The 17713-nt window shown below is 56.8% G+C and overlaps 1 protein-coding gene across 1 annotated transcript in view; it reads right to left on the bottom strand.

Annotated features, from left to right (window-relative positions):
- The window catches only part of FRMPD3 (FERM and PDZ domain containing 3), a 66651-nt gene that overhangs the window by 40150 nt on the left and 8788 nt on the right, over nucleotides 1-17713 (bottom strand). The window contains exons 2-3 of the mRNA XM_069811191.1: nucleotides 1289-1407; nucleotides 402-563 (exon numbers count right to left, since the gene is read on the bottom strand). The gene's annotated coding sequence lies outside the window, so the exon portion shown is untranslated. The remainder of the gene's footprint in view (nucleotides 1-401; nucleotides 564-1288; nucleotides 1408-17713) is intronic.

The raw sequence follows: 17713 nt of genomic DNA, 5'->3' as shown, positions 1-17713 counted from the left end.
GGGCTCTCCAGCCTGGAAAGAAGAGGAAGAGGGACTGTGATGGGGCTCCTAAAACAAGCCTGACATAGGGCAGGGAGCTAGCACCACATGAGAACTGGAGGGCACCTGTGGAAGGAGGTTTAACACATGGAAAAGGCAGGACTTTGCCACCCAAGAGCCAATTAATGCCCAGAGCTCACCACCACAGGATGCTGGGGAGGCTGTAAATTCAACCGGGTTTGAAAAGCAATTTTCAGCTACTCAAGCCAGAGCCCTCCAAAATTCCCATGCTATAGCTTGCCAAATCCTGGGAGAATTTACACCAAGAAGAGTCTGATTGGGATGAGCCCTCTCCCTCAATACTCAGCAGGATAGAGGACCTGAGCCCACCTCTCTGGCACACCAATGGGGCGCGTACCCACCTGCGTGCGTCAGGCCACTGGCATGGGCTCTCCAAGGTGCGCGTGAGCGTGGCAGAGATGGGACCCTGCTTGCACGTGCCCGAGCGTGCTGCCAGGTGCCCTCAGGAGGCAGCAGGGCTCCAGGGCAGGCGCTCAGCAGCAGTGCTGCGGGGCATCGGGTACCTGCGGGAGTGAAGGATGCTGAGCATGAGATGATGAAGACCTCCAGGGTATCCACGCACACAGCCTGGCCTTGCCCGCACAAACTGGGGACAGGCTGGGGTGCTGTGCATCCTGTCTGAATGCACCCCAAAGACAGCCGGTTGCCTCATTTGTGCGGGTTTCCACGCTGTTACAGACACTGTTCTATAAATGCAAACTGTTTTTACCTGGGGGTTCCCACCATTTTCTCCTCCAATTTTCCCTACAATTTTTGGCCGTGTAAAGGGTTTCTGTTCTCCCCAGCTGAAGAAGCACCTTGCCGAGAAGAGGATCAAAGCAAAATCTTTTAGCAACAGGGTCAGGCCCTAAAGGCTTGTGCTCCTGCCTCAGCCAGCAGCAGGCACGGGAGCTGCTACCCAGGGGCTGCTGGCGAAACCGAGCTGAGCTGGAGAGCCTGGGCCGGAGGAGAGGGACTTGGGACAGGCAGGGCTTCCCTCGCAGGGCTCTAACAAATCTGCCTGCAATGGGAGAGGGATGGTGAGAGGAAAGCCTGTCTCCTCTCCAGTGTGTTAAGCACATGCCCTGAGCATGGGCTGCAAAGCCACGCCATGGGACAATTTTTTTAGGGTATTTCTCTTTTCCTTCAGGGATGCCCAAGTGGCTGGGCACTAATCTAAGGTCTGGGAGAAACTGGTTTCCAGCCCCTCCTCTGCTACCATCCGCCACGGTGACCACGGGCATGTTACCTTGGTCCTCTCCTCCACGGTGCTCCACCGGTGTCAGCAGGCAGGAGCCCCTGTTGCCCAGCCAGGGCAGCGCTGGGGAAGACGTTACAGACTCGGAGGGATTTTTATCTCTGCGAGGACTACAGAAATACAGTAAACAGACAGTCAACACTGGGCTAAAATGAGACGAACACGTAAGAGGATTAATCAGAGATAAGGAGCAATGGAATAAAATTTGCAGCACTCTTCCTCCTTATTTGCGTGACACTTCAGCTGCGTGATGGGGGTTTGGAGTGACACCAACTCCCCACCAAAGCCTGGCCGCTCTCTGCCACTCAGTTACTGCTGCTGATTGAACCACTCAGCTCCTGAGTTCTCTGATTTTAACCTGGGAGACCTTCATGTTGCATTAACTTTGCTTTCTGGTGGTACTGGAGACGAACACTCTGGGCCTCATGGGGAGGAGGGGGCTTACACCGGGCAACGGGTGCCAGCCCCAGGCACTCCTGCCCCTCTCATGCTGGCACGGGCAGCTTGAACTTAAACTGAGCCTTTCACTCAAGAGACCCCAAATGCACACAGTGTGTCCCTAGAGCCTCGTGGTCCTCAGGGACAGGCTCTGGTTGCTGCATGGTGTGGTGGCTCCTCTTTGGCAGCGACGCAGCAGGAGCACGGCTCCCTCCACGCCTGCCTGGGCACCAGGTGAGGGACCCTGTAGCTGCCTTGCTCCCAAGGATTTGCAGGAGGAGAAGTTTATTGCTGCATACAAAGTCCAGAGGGGAGCCAAATAAAGGGGGGAGAGTTACAGAACCTTTAAATCCCATTAGCAAGAGGGCACAGTCTGCACCCCCTCCAAGGCGACAGTGAGGAAGATTCAGGGAGGCTGTCAACCCCTCTCTCCCAGTGCCGCAGAAAGAGGCTTGAAAATCCAATCAAGCACTTTCCTTCGGGCCCTCACGAATCCCAGGACTTTCACTCTGGATTTACAGAGAGCAATTTGCTCAGCTGATGACTTGCTGGAGGTTTTCGGGACTGCTATCTCCACCCAGTGCAGCGCAGAGCAGGCAAGTGGCCTGGGGGAAGGGATGCCAACAGAGGACGCAGAAACGACAGCAATATTCCCAGCCCTGACGGCTGCGTGACAGCCCCTGGGTGCAGAGGGAGCGTGAGCTGGACCCAGTGAACTCACCCAGCACCTCCCAGTGTGGTCCAGCAACCCACGGCTCGGCCCTGCCAGTTATTCCAGGGTGAGAGCTCACCTTGATGTAGAGGTGGCAAACCCTGGAGCATTTCTGGCAGCACAACATTGTCGAGAAGGTCCCGCAAGCCATGACAGCTGGCCCATGAGCTTGCCTGTGTGGCAGCAAGGACTGTCCCACCAAGCCACCGAAATTGTCACCAGCCTTCACCAGAGTTACACAGGAACCCGCTTATGGGAGTTGACAAACACAGCGTCACTGGATCCCCCTCCATCCCTGCTTTTTCTGGGACCCCTTTCCATGCTCTGAGGCTCAGTAAAGCTCTTGAGCTGATGCCAGATAAAGGCAAAACCATTAAAACAAGAAAAAAGCAAAAGAGCAGGGGGAGCCTTTGAGCGCGATGTTTCAGCCTGGGGCTGCCAGCATTTCTACCAGAGAGGCTTAATTTATACTTCTTTATAATCTCTTTATAACCTGCTCTGAGCTCTGCTGCCTGTGCCAGTGTGCTCCCGGGGGTGCAGGGTGAGGAAGGGACTCTGCAAGCTGCAGTGAGTGGGCTTGCGAGTGCAGCACACTTCCCAGGTAGTCAAGCCTATATTTAGAAGCACACCCGCCCACACATACTCTGTTTTCTACACGTGTGTGTACAAACGTTGCACTGAACCAGCAGCCTCGGGAGACGGCATCTCTCTGTTTGTCGACAGGAGACATGCATCTCACCAGCTGCACGCCTCCTCGCCCACAAGTCACCTGAAGGTGCTTGCCTGGGGAAATGGTGCAGGCACGGGGATGCGGAGCTGCTCCTGCAGTGGCATGACCTGACACACGTGCCCCAGCGTCCCTGTGGGATGCACATAAGCATGCTTCCCTGTGGGATGCAGGCATGCATGGTCTCCTCTGGGAAGTGCACGCATATGGTCCCCCACGGGCCACAGGCACCTGGAGTTCCTATGGGATGCGTGCACACACAGTCCCTTGCAGGACACAGGCACCTGGAGTTCCTATGGGATGCGTGCACACACGGTCCCTTGCAGGACACAGGCAGGGGTGCTGGGAACACCCAAGGGACCTCCCTTCCACCAGGCCAAATGCTACCAAAGAGATACCACTTGCCCACGGCACAAATCCCTGCCGGTCACCCACTCAGCTGCCTGGCCACTGGCACACGGTCCCTGTGTTCTGCCACGGCTTCCAGGCAGCACCCAAGGTTGCACTTGCCTGGCTCTGGCAGAAGAAGGAGCGCAGATGCCAGCGCAGCCTTTCGGTCCCCAGCGTACCAGACGGGACCAAATTACCAGCAAGAGCGAGATGCTCATTACCCATGTGCTGTGTGGGTGCCCACCACGGCCAGCGGCTTGGCTCTGCCCATGCCAGCAGGCACTGCTCCGTGGGGCCGTCAGGCTCTGCACATACCACGGCCTTTGGAAAGCATTGGTAATGCAGAGAAACACCCCAACAGGTTTCTAAACCAGACTAAATGATTTATAAATTATCGATGTCATGAGTTTGCCTCCCCTGTCAGATGAGGGGGAGCAACAGCTCAGGCTGCTGCTGGCAGGCAAGCAGTGACCACCTCAAACAGAGCCAGCATGCCTGCCACGTCCCATGCACGGCTCCTGACGGAGATGCCCGTGTGGCTACTGCTGAAGGCACGGTAATTCTGGCAGGCATCTACGCACCAAGCTTCATAACAGCAGACCTCAGCAGTCCTGCTGCGTAAGAATCTGATGATTTCCTGAGTTTCTGCTGTAGTAATTAGCTTGATCAGCCCAGGCAAATCAGTTTCTATTTGAAACCAGCCTTACTCAATGGGATCCGCTCAGTATTTGCCTCCTGAAGTTTTCACACAGATCAATCTTCCCCATTTCAGGTGTGAAAGGCAACTGGGGCAGGGAACAGTTTCACTTGCCCCAGCACAGGACTCAGCTCAGTGCTCGCCGGCAATTTCTCGGCTTCATTTCTCACACACAAGCTGACGTCATTTCCAGAAACAAAGGGGCTTAGGCTCTGAAAACCCATCTCCTCTGGCAATGGATTATGTCGTTAGATTGTTCCAGTCATTTAGAGGAGCATTTGGATAAGCAAATTTACACAATTTAGACCTTGGTGTCAGCGGGTTCAGAAGGAGAGCCCCTCCACCGTGGCCTATTTTGAATATGCAAATCAACCACGCACAAGGACATTCATTTTGTAAAGTGCAGGCTGCAAAAGCAATGCCAGTTCTTATCCGTTTCTGGCTGACATTTTATTTAATAGGCTATTCATTTGCCCCAGTGTCCCCAGCAGCAGTGACAACTGCCTCTTCAACCTCCCATAACTCGCCACGAGCACCTTTCCCAGGAGCCAAACCAGGGGTCCCAGTGCCTTGGTGGGATATAACCCTCCCGATGCCCCTGGGAACACGGTTGTTCTCTGCCTGGCAGTTAATGAGCCCTCAGGGCAGGGGTTCCCCTTATAGCTGTGTCCTGAAGGAGGCTGATCGCATTAGCAGTGGCAAAGGCATTATGAGAGCAACCTGCCCCGAGCTGTTCAATGCCGCATCCCCAACACTGGCTCCAGGAGCCCTTAGACAGTGCCATGTCTTCCACCATTGACTGATAACCCCAAATGGACAGATAACCCCCAAACCTCATTGCTCAGGCCTGATCCTTCCAGGGATGCAGAAGCCTGAACCCTCTTCGAACGGTTGGGACAGGGGTCCCCTGAACTCCTTAGAGAGCCTGGGCTGGAGCCCAAGCCAATGCAGACTGGGTCTGCATTGCACAGACATTCCCCAGCTCCATGGACCCTGGACCAGGTGTATTAGCATGTCGTACCCTGAGACATGCACAAGTCCACCAGCGAGTGAAACCCCTGGGGATGCACACAGGTCTGCCTGGAGCCCCCGCCCAGGGCCCAGGACCCCTCTCGCTGTCTGTCCTGCTTGGGTTTGTCTCGCTCCCTCCTACCTCTTTTCTGTTCGTCTCCAGAGCCCTGCTACAGTGCTCTCAGCTGATCTACAGGGGCTCACTGTCCACTGGGCTGGACTTGGCATCTCAGCCCCAGCCAGGGCAAATACAGGGAGCAGGTCTCAGAGGCTGTGCTCCCATCACTCCTGCTGCTCCCAGACCAGGCTTGCACAGGGCAGATGCTAAGTCTAAATGAGCTTTGCCCAGGGGAAAAACCCCTCCAGCAGAAGGGAAGGGGAACATCCAGAAGGGTGTCTCAGCTTTGCAGAGAAGGGGACAGGGCTGTGGGGAGGGAGCTGGGCAGCAGAGCAAGGAGCTGCCTCTGGGTAGGGAGCATGTGCTTGAAGCAGCCAGCTGCCCTGGGAGACCACAACCAGCACGGCTCTCCCCACCAACTGCGCTGCTCTCCTCTTTTTTTTTTTCTCTTTTTTCTCCAATTTATCTTTTTGACACGTTCAGTGATGCTCCTGCAGACTGAAAACAATAGAGACAGAGTTTCAGCCAAAGCAATTTCAGAGCTGAATCAAAGCTAAAATAACCTAGGTACAGAGCAGCTGAGCAAAGACAATGTGGCAAGGGGGGACAGAGCAGTGCAGGAGCCCTGTCCCCCTCCGCAGCTCTGATTGCCTGGCTGGCCAGATGGCATGGGGGATGGCGAGTCCCACCCAGGAGCTCAGCCTGTCTCGATCTCCTCTGCTCCCCTTCTGGCCTTGGTAGCGTTATCTCCCCTCTCCCATGGATGCAAGCCCCTGCCCCAGGACAAAGCCGGCCCCCGCAGCTGCAGCTGAGTAAGTACCTGCTTGCCCAGCGTGCTGGCTCCGTGCTCTGCATAGCAAGCACCAGCTTTTGCTTTCCTGACCTTACAGCCCTGCAGAGTAACCCAAATCTTCCAGGCGGAGGTTTTTTTTCCTTCCCTACAGATGCTGCTCTGCTGCTATGTGACGGAGCTGGGAGAAATGGACGGACAGACAGACAGGTGGGCAGAGGTGGATGATGAGCTGACTTCTGCCAAGCAAATATTGTATCTGGACTCTTAACAAGGAACAAGACACAGTCCTCAGCATGACTCAGCCTGGAAACACATGCTACTTCCCAGCCTCACTGCCGGGACCAGTGCGTCCCCATTGCTCAGACACTGTCCCACGAGGGAGCAGCCCACAGCTGCTGCCCCAGTGCCCACCCCAAATGCATTTCACAGCCAGGACAGGTAGAGCAAGGCAGCTCCTGGGATGTGGACAGGCTGTGCGTGCCAAAAGGCAGCCGGGCAAAACAGGGGTTGATGCTCTGCAGGACGAGCTATGCGTGGCTGACATGTTGCTCAGTCTCTTGCAGACGTCCTGAAAGCAGCTGTCAGAGCCTGTCTTGTTCCAGCTCCCTGCCTCTCCAGACATGCCGGTAACTCTGCTTTGCTGTGCGTGTTCCTGGTTTGTTTCTCTATGAGAGTGAAAGGGTTTGAGCACTGGGAGCCTCACTGCTCTTGGAGAGCATCAAGAGCACCCGGTGCAGCGGAGAAATGGAAGGCACGGGACCGCAGGCATCCCCCCAGGGTGGTCTGTGATGGCACCTCATGCCCCAGAGCTCCTGCCAGGGGGACAGTGGTCCGTACAGGATGCTGCTTACATCCTGGGTCAAGTTCAGGGGGCTGGGGAAGGCAGCAATATGTCCTTCTGCTCCTGTGGTTTACATGTGAAACTCCACATCCAGCTCCAGGGTTAACTGTGGGGCTGGGCAGGAGCTGCCTCAAGTGCCTTCTCTGGGTGAGCCCCCACATGAACATCTTTAGCCCCTTCCTTCCTAAAGCAGCTCCCTGAGCCTGGCAGGGGTCAGTGGCTACCCCAGCCCCAACGAGCCGATGCCATCCCCACCCGGTCCCCAGCCACGGCACCGTGAGCACCATATGCTGTGGCAGCCGTGGCTTGCCCAAGTGGGTGCAACACCCCTCACTGGGGCTGGGTGGGGGCGAGCCCCAGAGCAGGGCATAGCAATGCTCAGCTCCTACCACAGCCCTGAATCTTCTAAGGGAGTTGCTCGGCATCACCTCAGACCAGGGGAATGTTAGACGCCCCCCCTCTCCACCCTCCCACCAGCCGGCTCCATCTCTGGAGGATACAGCCCAGTGCCAATTAACACAGGGCTGAGCATCCTCCTGAGGACATGCAAATAAACCCACAGCCCTTCTCACTCCTTATACACTGGGGAAACAGTTACCCACGCTGCCTGTTTACAATAAATGCTGTAGTGCGGAAGCCAAAGAGTGACAGCTCTGAAGATGGCATGTCAGCTCCGGCTGTCCCAGGAGGGCCTGTCAAACTGTCACACAGCATTAGCTGCAACACATTACCGCACAGCACCCTGCAACCTGCACTACCACGGGGCTGTGGCACCTCTGCTATGCTGCAGCACCCAGAGCCCCCAGCGTGTGGGAATGCTGCTTCCCCTCCGTTACCTCTCTGGGCAGCCACCTACCCAAGGGGTACCGGCCACCGCTTTTGTCACCTGGCCTCTTGCATCTCTTCTGCAGCGGGACGCCCACAGTCTGCTGCCCATGGGCTTTGCAGACCATGATGGACTGATGGGATCAGGCTGAAACAACCAACTGGCTGCCACTCGAGCACCTGGAGCTGAGGCTGGCACAGGGGGGCAGGGGGCCAGGGTTGTGAGTACAGCAGGGGGAGTGATGGAGGTCCCGTGTGACAGCCCTGGGCCACCTCACACCCACACTGCAACAGCCCTCCAGAAACATGTGCCCAGTGAGGAAGCTGGTGGTGGCACAGAGGGCTCGGGATGGGGCAAGACACCTCCCTATGCCAGCCTCGGTGGGGCTGGCAGAGTCCCCTGGGACACAGCCCTGCTCCTAATCCCCATCCCCATCCCCTCCCTTGCCAATTGCTATCTGCCCCTGTCTGTGCCCCCAAGCCACTGCAGTGTGAAGTAAACAGATCTGCCTACAGCACCACTACTTTACTTTCACCAAGGGGTGTTGAAACAAACCCATTTTGCAGCCGGTCGAACCTGCTGCCAGGCAGTGGCCAAGCCTCAGAGGAGAGGCGGCACAGCCTGGCACGGCAGCAACGACTCCCTAAACTGCCTTGTCCATTCATACCGGCTGTTTTAGCATCTGGAGAGCATCGCAGAGCCAGGATCTATGCTGCTTCTCATCTGCAAGCAAAACCACTGCCCATGCTCTCCACAGCTGTCACCTTGGCACTTTTGGTGAATGACAATTCATAGCTGCTGGCGGGAACACATCAGATTACTTTGTCCTAAGTCACAAGAAATGGGATGGAGAGCTGAAGCTTGGCCTTGGGAGCTTGCTGCCCCTTCCTCTGCCTGCTTGGATCAATGCTTTGAGGCAGCGACCAGCTCCAGGCAGCTGTGAGGCCAGGGTTAAGCATCACAGGCTGTTTGGGCACCAGCTGGTCCATGGATAACACAAGGGGCAGCTGCAGTCCCATGAGGCCAGGCCAGGAACACCTCTCCCTGACACTCCTAGTTTGGCTGAGAACATCAAAATCACCTCGCAGAGACATGGACAAAGAGCCCCTGCCGCCTCCTCAGCAAGCTCCAGGCACAGCTTCTCCCATTTCCTACTTCACTGTCCAGATTAAAATTCTTCTGGTGGCCTATAAAAAGGTAATCAAAATGATAACAACAATCAAACGCTCTCAGCAGATGAGCCAGTTGGTCCTTAATACCTCCTGGCTGCCAGCAGCTCATTGTCACAGGGAGACAGGAGCTACAAGCTCTGTCCTGGGGCTAGAATGGATATCCATCTGGGAAGTCTGGGGGGCTCCTGGGGCAGGGAGTGGGAAGAGACAGGTTGGGGGTTCAGCTCCTGCCCTGGGGTTCAGCGATGACTGCAGTGGTGGCCAAGCCCTCATGGGAGGGGAATGTTTTTCATAATAGCTCTAAGCAGTGAAGCACAAAGGATGGAAGGCCACCAGGATGGCTGGAAGGAAAGCCACCAACCCAAAGGGCACCCTGGGAGAAGATCAGTCACAGCCCCCCCAGACTCTTCAGACTCAGAAAGCCACCCACCGGGCAGAGGTGCCCTGGAAGGGAGGTGCATGCAAGACCTCAGGAAAGAGGAGCTGGGCTCCAGGCCCACCGTCTCGGTGCTAAATCCATACAAACCAGCCTCTCCCCCTGCCTGTTAACTAGGCATGATAACGGGCTCTTTGCAAGCATGGGAAGGGGTCACAATGAGGTTGGAAGGGAGCAGGCAGCCTGCCTGGCTCCAGGGGAAGGTGGCTAGCACAGACCCTGGCTGAACACACTGGGATGCTCTGGCAGCCCCCCGGCACTCAGCTAGCCAGCTCCTCAGAGCTGCAGGGGGAGAGGAGCCTCCGGTCACGCCTGACTGCTGGCAGGGAGCTGCATGGGTGCTGGGGAGGAAGGAGACCTCACAGGCTTCCCGAACTTGTGCTCAACCACAAAACCAATTATCCTCATTGTAATTAAAAAGGAGGAGAGACAAAACCCTCTGACCCAGAGCATCGGCAAATCCTGGAGCCAGCACCCACGGCAGAGGAAGGAGGAGCAGATTTCCCGGAGGCATGGCTTCCCGCCAGCCCGTTCGCACATTGGGGATGGATTACACAGCAGTGCTTTCGGTAACGACAGGTGGTACCGCAAATTTGCAGGACAGAGATGAGATGCTCCCAAGTCCTTGGTCACCTTCTTATGGCCCTGCCAGTCCTGCTGCTGCAGACATAGTGGTTGAGGTATATCAGAGGCTACAGGCAATAAGAGGCTTAGGGTCTAGGGGCAGTTTCCAAATAACGCCTAGGGCCACTGAGGCAGAGATGTAGCATTATTGACTGAGAGATGCTTCCTAGCTTCCTTGGAGCTGTGGCTGGGGGCATTGCTTGCACCCTGTGCGGGACTGGGAGATCGGAGACTTATCTGGCCCAGCTCCTTCATGGGCAGGCAGGAGCAGGGCTCTGCAGCCAAATCACACAGGGATTAGGAGACCTGCAGGTGTTATACCTGGCCTTTGCTCGTCATGCCAAGCAGAGTGATTTCTGGGGAAGCAGCCTTCACTGAAGCTTGGGTAATAAACTGCCACTTTCTCAGCAGAGGAGCCTGCAGGAGCTGTGGTTAGCACATGTGAATTCAAGCCACTTCCACAAGGACCCTCTGTTGAACAAGTGCCAGGTGAAGGAGCAAGTGATGAGACACTGTCATCTCAAACTGGCCTGGGAGATGGACCTTCCCCACATGCCACTGGCTCTCTGGCTGGATGCCAGCATGATTCCTCCTGACCACACGCCCCAGCCTTGCTTTATTGGTCCTGTAAAACCCCCACACAGCAGCTCGCACGTGCCAGCATCCCTGCTGACACCTCATTTGCAAGAATATTGCTGGGGGCAGGTAAACACAGGCAAGTTATTAGTATCAGTGTTAGCGGAGACTGTCTAACTTGGATCTCATCCTGTGTGAACAGGTAGCAAGGGAAGGCATTGCCATAAAGAGATCTTCTCTGAAGAGCTGAGACAAAGCAAACCCTGGCATCCTGCTCTTACAGAGCCAAGGGATGGGAGCTGACACCAGAGCATCCAGCTTCTCTCCCACAGCCACAAGGTCTTTCTTTCTCCCTGGAGGAACCCACAGCTCTGGGATGGCCCCAACTCCCTGCAGAACACTCCCTTCCCTCTCCCAGCTCAGGCCTGGGTCCCCTCTGGGACTAGATGATTTTGACTAGGGAAAAACACTTTAAAAAAGAAAAGAAAAAAAAAAATCAGCATTTTATTGCTGTTAAGCATCAGTGAGGCACATGCTGTGCTGTGTTGTCTGCAATCGTACAGAACCTCAGGTTGATGACTGCAGCCAATGGAGTAGGGATGCTGCTCGCAAGGTCTCTTCTCTGTGCCCCCACCCCATGCAGGACCAGGTATCTAACACCTTCTCGGAAACATCTCTCTAATCAGTAGGGTTACAGCAGGAGCAGACCCAAGGCTCTTCTGCTTGAGTTCTCTGTACAGCCAGTGGAAAGAGGAGTCTCACGAGAGCTGCTTGGAGGTGGTGCGGCAGCAGCCATGAGGAGAATTACCAGCTGCTCCACGCACAGAATACAATTCCCATTAAAGGGAGTTAAAAAAAAAAGGAAAGCACTTTTTGGTTTTTACCAGCCGAGCACCGAACCACTTCAAAGCATCCTCTGTCTAACCTGAAGAAAGGATCCTCTGCCCATGAGAGCTCACAGCCTGTAAGATGCTCCCAGGGCAGCCTCCCCCCGCCCCGTGTCCCACCACCTACTCTGCTCGTGAGATGGTAACGAGCCGCCTCCCAGGGGGGCTGCAGAGAGAAACCTCCACAGGGTCCACAGGGTCTCTGAGGCAAGGCGTTGGGTGCCAAGTGCTTTGAAGCCCTACCTCATGCGGGAGGTATCACCTGCTTCCCCCTGTAAGGAATCAAAGCTGGGCGTCTGCAGGGTGTGGGGCAAACACTGCCACAGCATCCCAGCACCCCAGGCTCACCTGGCCCTGTGTTTGGCTGCCTGGCGATGGGGGGACCCTCCGCCAGAGCCATGGGCTGGGGCCAGGTGAGAGCTGCCAGGAGGAGAGGGCATGGACCCCACCACAGCCAAGCCCCTGTGCCCCATGCAGCCAGGCTCTGCGGCTGGAGCACTTCTGCGGGGAGAAGGACCAGGAGGAGCCAGGAGGGGCTGTTAACTGGGCATCCTGCTAATGGGAAAGGGAATTAAGGGCTTCCCAGAGAGACTGGCACTGGGATCTGGATTTAGCAGCATCGTTCCTTGGGGACTGCAAAGACAATGTAAACTCCCAGGGGATTAAACCTGAAGAGGGTATCGAACTAGCAGGGGGAGAGGAGAGGCCAGCACCATAGGAGGGACGGTGATTACAGAATTACCTGTAGCCTTTAGGAAGATAAATGACATTTTATACAGATAAACTGTATGAGACTTAATACAGCCAGGGAGATGATCAGTGCCAGAGCAGGAGCAGCTTCCACTACCTGGCTGATGGCAGCACAGAAGCAAGGCCTGGAGGGTAAAGCAGGCAATAAAGAGGAGCTGAGTTTGCACGGCAGAGCCACGCTGGGAGCAATGCTGGTGCAGGGGAGCAGGGACAGACGCAGCGCCCTGCTCCCACCCAGAGAAGGGTGGGGAATGGCACGGCTCAGCACACACTGAGATCGGTGCTGCAAGAAACCTCAGCCCCTGCTTAGCAGTCAGGTCAGGCAGCACCAACGCCACCTGGGCGCCTGGAAGAGGACGCGCTGAATTTTCTTTTGCAGTCAGAGAGCGCAGGGATGGTTTAACCTCTGCACCGTGGCCCAGGCTGGTTTCTGCATTGCTGCCTGTCCCAGACCCACAGGCATCCCAGGACTTGCGGACAGCACACGTGGGCTTCACAAGAGCAAGACACAGAAATAGTTCAAGACCAGAATAGGCTCTGCTTCCCCTACTTAATGGGCAGCAAACCCCAGAGCCAGCTTGCAAGCCCGCGGAGAGCTGGCTGCCTGCCTCTCCTCTCTGGGACTGTGGATGGCTGAGCCCTCAGAGCCAAGCATTTCCCTTGCTCACTGCCACATCCCAGCCAGCAAGCAGCAGCCTCCTCACGGCCTTTCCAACCTTTGCCAACACTGGGCAAGACTAGGCTTTACTGCTTTTCCGCTCCAACACAGACTGCCCGGTTTGCCACCCCAGGTGCAGGGGTCCTGTCCCCCAGCTGGCCACTTCCCGGCTCCTCTTGGTGGCAAGGGAACACACATACCCTACCCAGGCTCCAGGGACAAGGACTCGGGCTCCCCGCTCAGCTGTCGCCATTCAGAGACATCTCCCATGTCTCTTGGAAACGACACACTGCCGCGTGGGAGCTGCCACTCGGGGAGTGAGTCACGCTGCTGGGCGGGCGAGGGTGGCACGCGGGCACGCCAGGCACCGGCCACCGCTCGCCCCCCGAGACCCCCCACTCCACCAGGTGCCATGCCACGGTGGCACGGGGCAGAAAGCCAGTCTGTTCCCATGGAGCAACACCTCCTGCGGCTGGCTGACAGCCTCACGCCTCCCACCCTGCTCTGCTCTGCGCTCTGGTACCTGCTAAAGCACTGCAAAGCATTTCCCAGAAGCTGCTTTCCCATTCCACAGCATCAGGGAGAGAGAGAGGGAGCAGCCCTGGGAGGGCAGCTCCTGCAGAGACGGAGACCCCGTGTCCGGCTGCATGGAGGCATGTGGTGTGAGAAAATCTGCCCCCCCCCCCCAGCTCGGAGGCTCTGGGGCTAAAGGGAAACCGAGGGCATGAGGCAAGGAAGGGACTTGCAGCAGGAGATCACAGATGGTGCAGAAGCCCATGGGCAAAAGGCTCCCCTGAGCCTCTCCGCCCTGGGGGAGGCATCCCCTGAGTCACAGGGCAGCAGCCCAGGCACCCCCCTTTGGGGATCACATCCTCACCTGGCCTCAAAGAGCACAAGCTCCCCCAAAACTGATGGGATGATAAGCACCTCTTCTGAAAGGGAGCAATTACCACAAAATACAAATTATGCAAATACCTTGGTTACCAAAATGATGCTCCCTGAATGCTGAGTAGGAAAGAAAGCCACGGAGAACGAAAATTCATTTAGCCAAAACCTCCATCGTGTCTCTTCAAAGTACCGAGAGGCAGCAAGGGGCCTCCTTGGGCTGAGGGGCTTTAGGAGGCCACCACAGCCCACTGACCGTCACACCACAGACAGAGACAGCGCTCAGCATTTCCCTTCCCTCCCAAAGCAATTCAGAGCTGTTACTGGTGCTCCCCTTGGAAGAATGAGGAAACCGAGGCACAGAAGAAGAAGGCACCTGGCCACTGAGACCCAGTGTGTGGAGACAGAGAAGAGGTTAAGGTGCTGCTGCTGGGATGCCCCAAGCTGGGTACAGAGTGGGGCACCCCACTGCTTCCCATTCCCCCCGTGAGCGCTCCTGGGCAGCTGGCATTCACTGCTGTGGTGTGATGGGTCAGACTTGCCAGTGTCGGCTTTGCGTGGAGCGGAGGTGTTGAGAGAGGCAACAAGAGCATGGGGCTGGGGAAAAATACTGTGGGCTACTCAGGATGGGCTGGGACAGCAGCAGCCACCACAGCAGGCAGGAGGCTGGTTAGGGGAGCGCTAAGGGGGCACCTGTGAGTCATGATTCAATGGGCAGGGACTGCCCTGCCTCAGCACACGCTCCCTGGCACAGAGGCAATGGTGTTCCCAAGGCCTGACGTTACCGGCTCGAGAGGGAGAGGAGCAGGGCTCAGCATGCCACCCACCGCTGCACAGCCCTGGCCATGATCCTCTGCTGTGGGTTTCTTCCAGCCTCAGCCGCTGACATGGTGGGTCCATTTTGCAACCCCAAGCCCTCAAGCAGGCTGCGTAGCTGGTGCCAGAGCCACAAGGGTGAGTGTGGCTACCCTGCTGCTGAGAGCAGAGCAGGCCAGAAGCGTGGTGGCATCCTTGGTGGTGGCGGAGGACCCCGACAGCCATTTCAGCCTTGCAAGCAAGGCAGCTTTGGAAGGATCAAGTGCTGATTTGGAAGGATGGAGGGTGACGCATGAGACAGGGGCCATCAGGCAGCACAGCAGTGGTGGCACCATTTCATGCCTGGCCACCACATTTCCCCCGGTGCAAGGTGGGTCTAACACGGACAGCTGATACGATACCACCATGCCATAACCATGCAGCATCCCTGAGCGGGAACAACTGCTTCTCACAACGTCACTGGAGCCACCAGACCCTCACACAGGTCTGAGCTCCCGGCACACTGGCCCCTGCCCCACGCACACTCACCTGCCTAGCAGTAGTTCACTCACCAAGTCCCACTGACGTTGCACAGGGAGGAAGGACGACTCACGACGCAGTAAATGCCAGCAGAGCCAGCCACACGATGCTATTTCCTATCCCCATGGAGCAAAGAAGCCATAAGTCAGCAGGAATGCTCTTTGCATTGTCCCCACGCACCAATGCCAGGCAGATTTACGGTAGCAGCGCAGGCACTGCCGCACCGGCCCGGCAGCCCAGCATCCCCTCCTGCAGCCAGCGGCAGGAGCAAATCCTGTGTGAGTGTCTCCGTGGGCAGCACCAGTGACCCCCTCCTACTGCCAGCACTGTCTGGCCAGAGATAGTGAAGCATCTCCTCCGGTGCTCCAGGGTGGAGGGGAACCATGAAGTAGACTTTGCAAATTCTGGGTCCCCACCCGCCCTGGAGCACCAGAGGAGATGCTGGACTGCAGCAGACAGTCAGGCCCCTCCTCGGCTGCTCCCGATGGCCCGGCTGTCCTGGCACGTGGGACCCCATGCCACAAGGCAGCTCTTTGTGCTCCTGGTCGTGCAGGAAGAACCTGCCCTCCCTCCTCTTGTCACAGCCCCTCTTTGGGCACCTTTCCAGCACAGCCTGTTTGTGAACAGCCTGGTGCAGCTATCACATACACAGGTGGTGCCACATGTAGACTGGTGGCATCACTTGCCCAGGAGGTACATGGCTCCTCCAGCTGCTGCCCTGGTGCAGGTAGCTGCCCCAGGGGCTCAGGCAGCAGGACAGAGCCCAACCCAAGCCAGCATCAGGAAGAGCTGCAAAGTCAGCTGAGCCTTTTCCATTTCCATGGTGAAATGCCTGCCTGAGGACTGGGACTTTGCCCACTTGGACCACGACAGCAGCTGCCTCTTCAAATCCATCTCTGGATTTGAGTGCCCCAATGATATTTCCAGAATCCAGGAGGTCCTTCCCATGCCCAGGGAGAGATGAATCTCACCACCAGCTGCTCTGCAAGCCCCTGCCTGGCTGCCCAGCCACTTCCCAACCCTACCTTGTCCTTGGGCAGGTCTCCTCCACCACAGAAAGCCGTGTTTGGCCTCTTGGCACTCCTGCAATGCTAGTATTTGTCACAACGACGTATGTGTTGGATTTTTGATCAGCAAAAAACCCCATCTCCTCCTTATCTGCCCCCCCATCCTGAGCTCATACTACCTCAGGAAAGACAGAAAGTTAAATCTGTGGACAACGTGAGGAAAGCCAGATGCCTCCTGCTACGTATAACCACAGCAAACAGCGCAGGCACTTTGCAGATCCCCTGTGACACCAGTAATCCCACCTGCTACTGATACAGCTCCTGACTTCTCTCAATTAGCTCTAACTCATAACTCCCAAAATCAAGCATCCTGTGCTCTGCTGGGGGAGCAAGGGGCTTGCTGGAGGTGTCAGTCCACCCAGCAGGACTAACCTCAGTTTCTACCCACTTCAGGTGGAACAAGCCTGACCTCAACTGTTACACTATGCTGGGGACCAAGTGACTGGGTGGCAGTGCCTGCTTTCTCCTCCCTCCCATCCAGCACTCCACTCCTGCCTGCTTCAGCGTCTGTCCTTCCCCCCACCACTGTCCTTCCCCCCAGCAACCCCACTAGGCCACCCCCAGCACCCCAGCATTGCCAGTGCTGTAAGAGCAGGACACTGCTCCGGCACGCTGGCACCGTGTGGCTTCACACCAGAGATGGCCTATGGAGGAGTGTGCGGGTCTGTCTGGTGGGATCGTAGCTCCAGCCTCAGGTGTAGACAAGGTGGACTTGTTCTTGGCTGCCTGTCATCTCCCAGCCACACTCGCTCTGCCAAAGAAAGGGCTTAGCTTTGGGGATCAGAGCTCACATCCTGGTGAGCCCTGCCATGGGGTCTCTCCTCCCTCAGGCTCAGGCTCCTGGGAGCTCAGAAGACCTGGAAGGAACTCTGCTGATGCTGCTGGCCTCTCCCACTGATGCCAGCCGGGCACAGGGAAGCGTCCTGGCACTCCTCCCCATGCTTTTGCTGACAGGGATGAAGGCAGAGATCCTGCTGTGCCTCCTCCTGTGAACATACAGCAAAGCTACAGGGGCTTTCTGCTGACACCCAAACCGCTCAGCTGCCCACACACCACCCACCTCTCCAGGCCAACAAGCTGCAGCCTGTATTTTTGCTGCCCTCAGGAAAAACAGCTCAGGCATCCAGGCAGTAAGATCCCCCTGGGTTGTATCTGAACTTTTCCAGGCACCATCCTGGTCCTCTGGAGATGTCTGGGGATTTTTGCTGCCAGCCCACTTAGAGACACCCATCACTCATACAACAAAGGGCTGCTTGATCACTCCCAGTCCCTGGCCAGAGTGCAGTGCTGGGACCTCTGTCTGCCCCTGGGATGCTGCTGGAGAGCAGCCAGCCCAGGTAGATAACCACCCAGACACCATCTCAAGTCTTCCCCAGAGAGACCTGGGTCCAGCCCCAGCAGCTGGGAGGAAGGATGTGATAGCCAAGGCGGCCTGGTTGTACACTCTAATGGCAGCACGCCGCTGCCGACCTC

Source organism: Haliaeetus albicilla, chromosome 23, assembly GCF_947461875.1.
Source record: "Haliaeetus albicilla chromosome 23, bHalAlb1.1, whole genome shotgun sequence".
Taxonomy (NCBI): domain Eukaryota; kingdom Metazoa; phylum Chordata; class Aves; order Accipitriformes; family Accipitridae; genus Haliaeetus; species Haliaeetus albicilla.
Note: the sequence above shows the minus strand (reverse complement) of the source record. Positions and strands in the feature narration are given on the sequence as shown.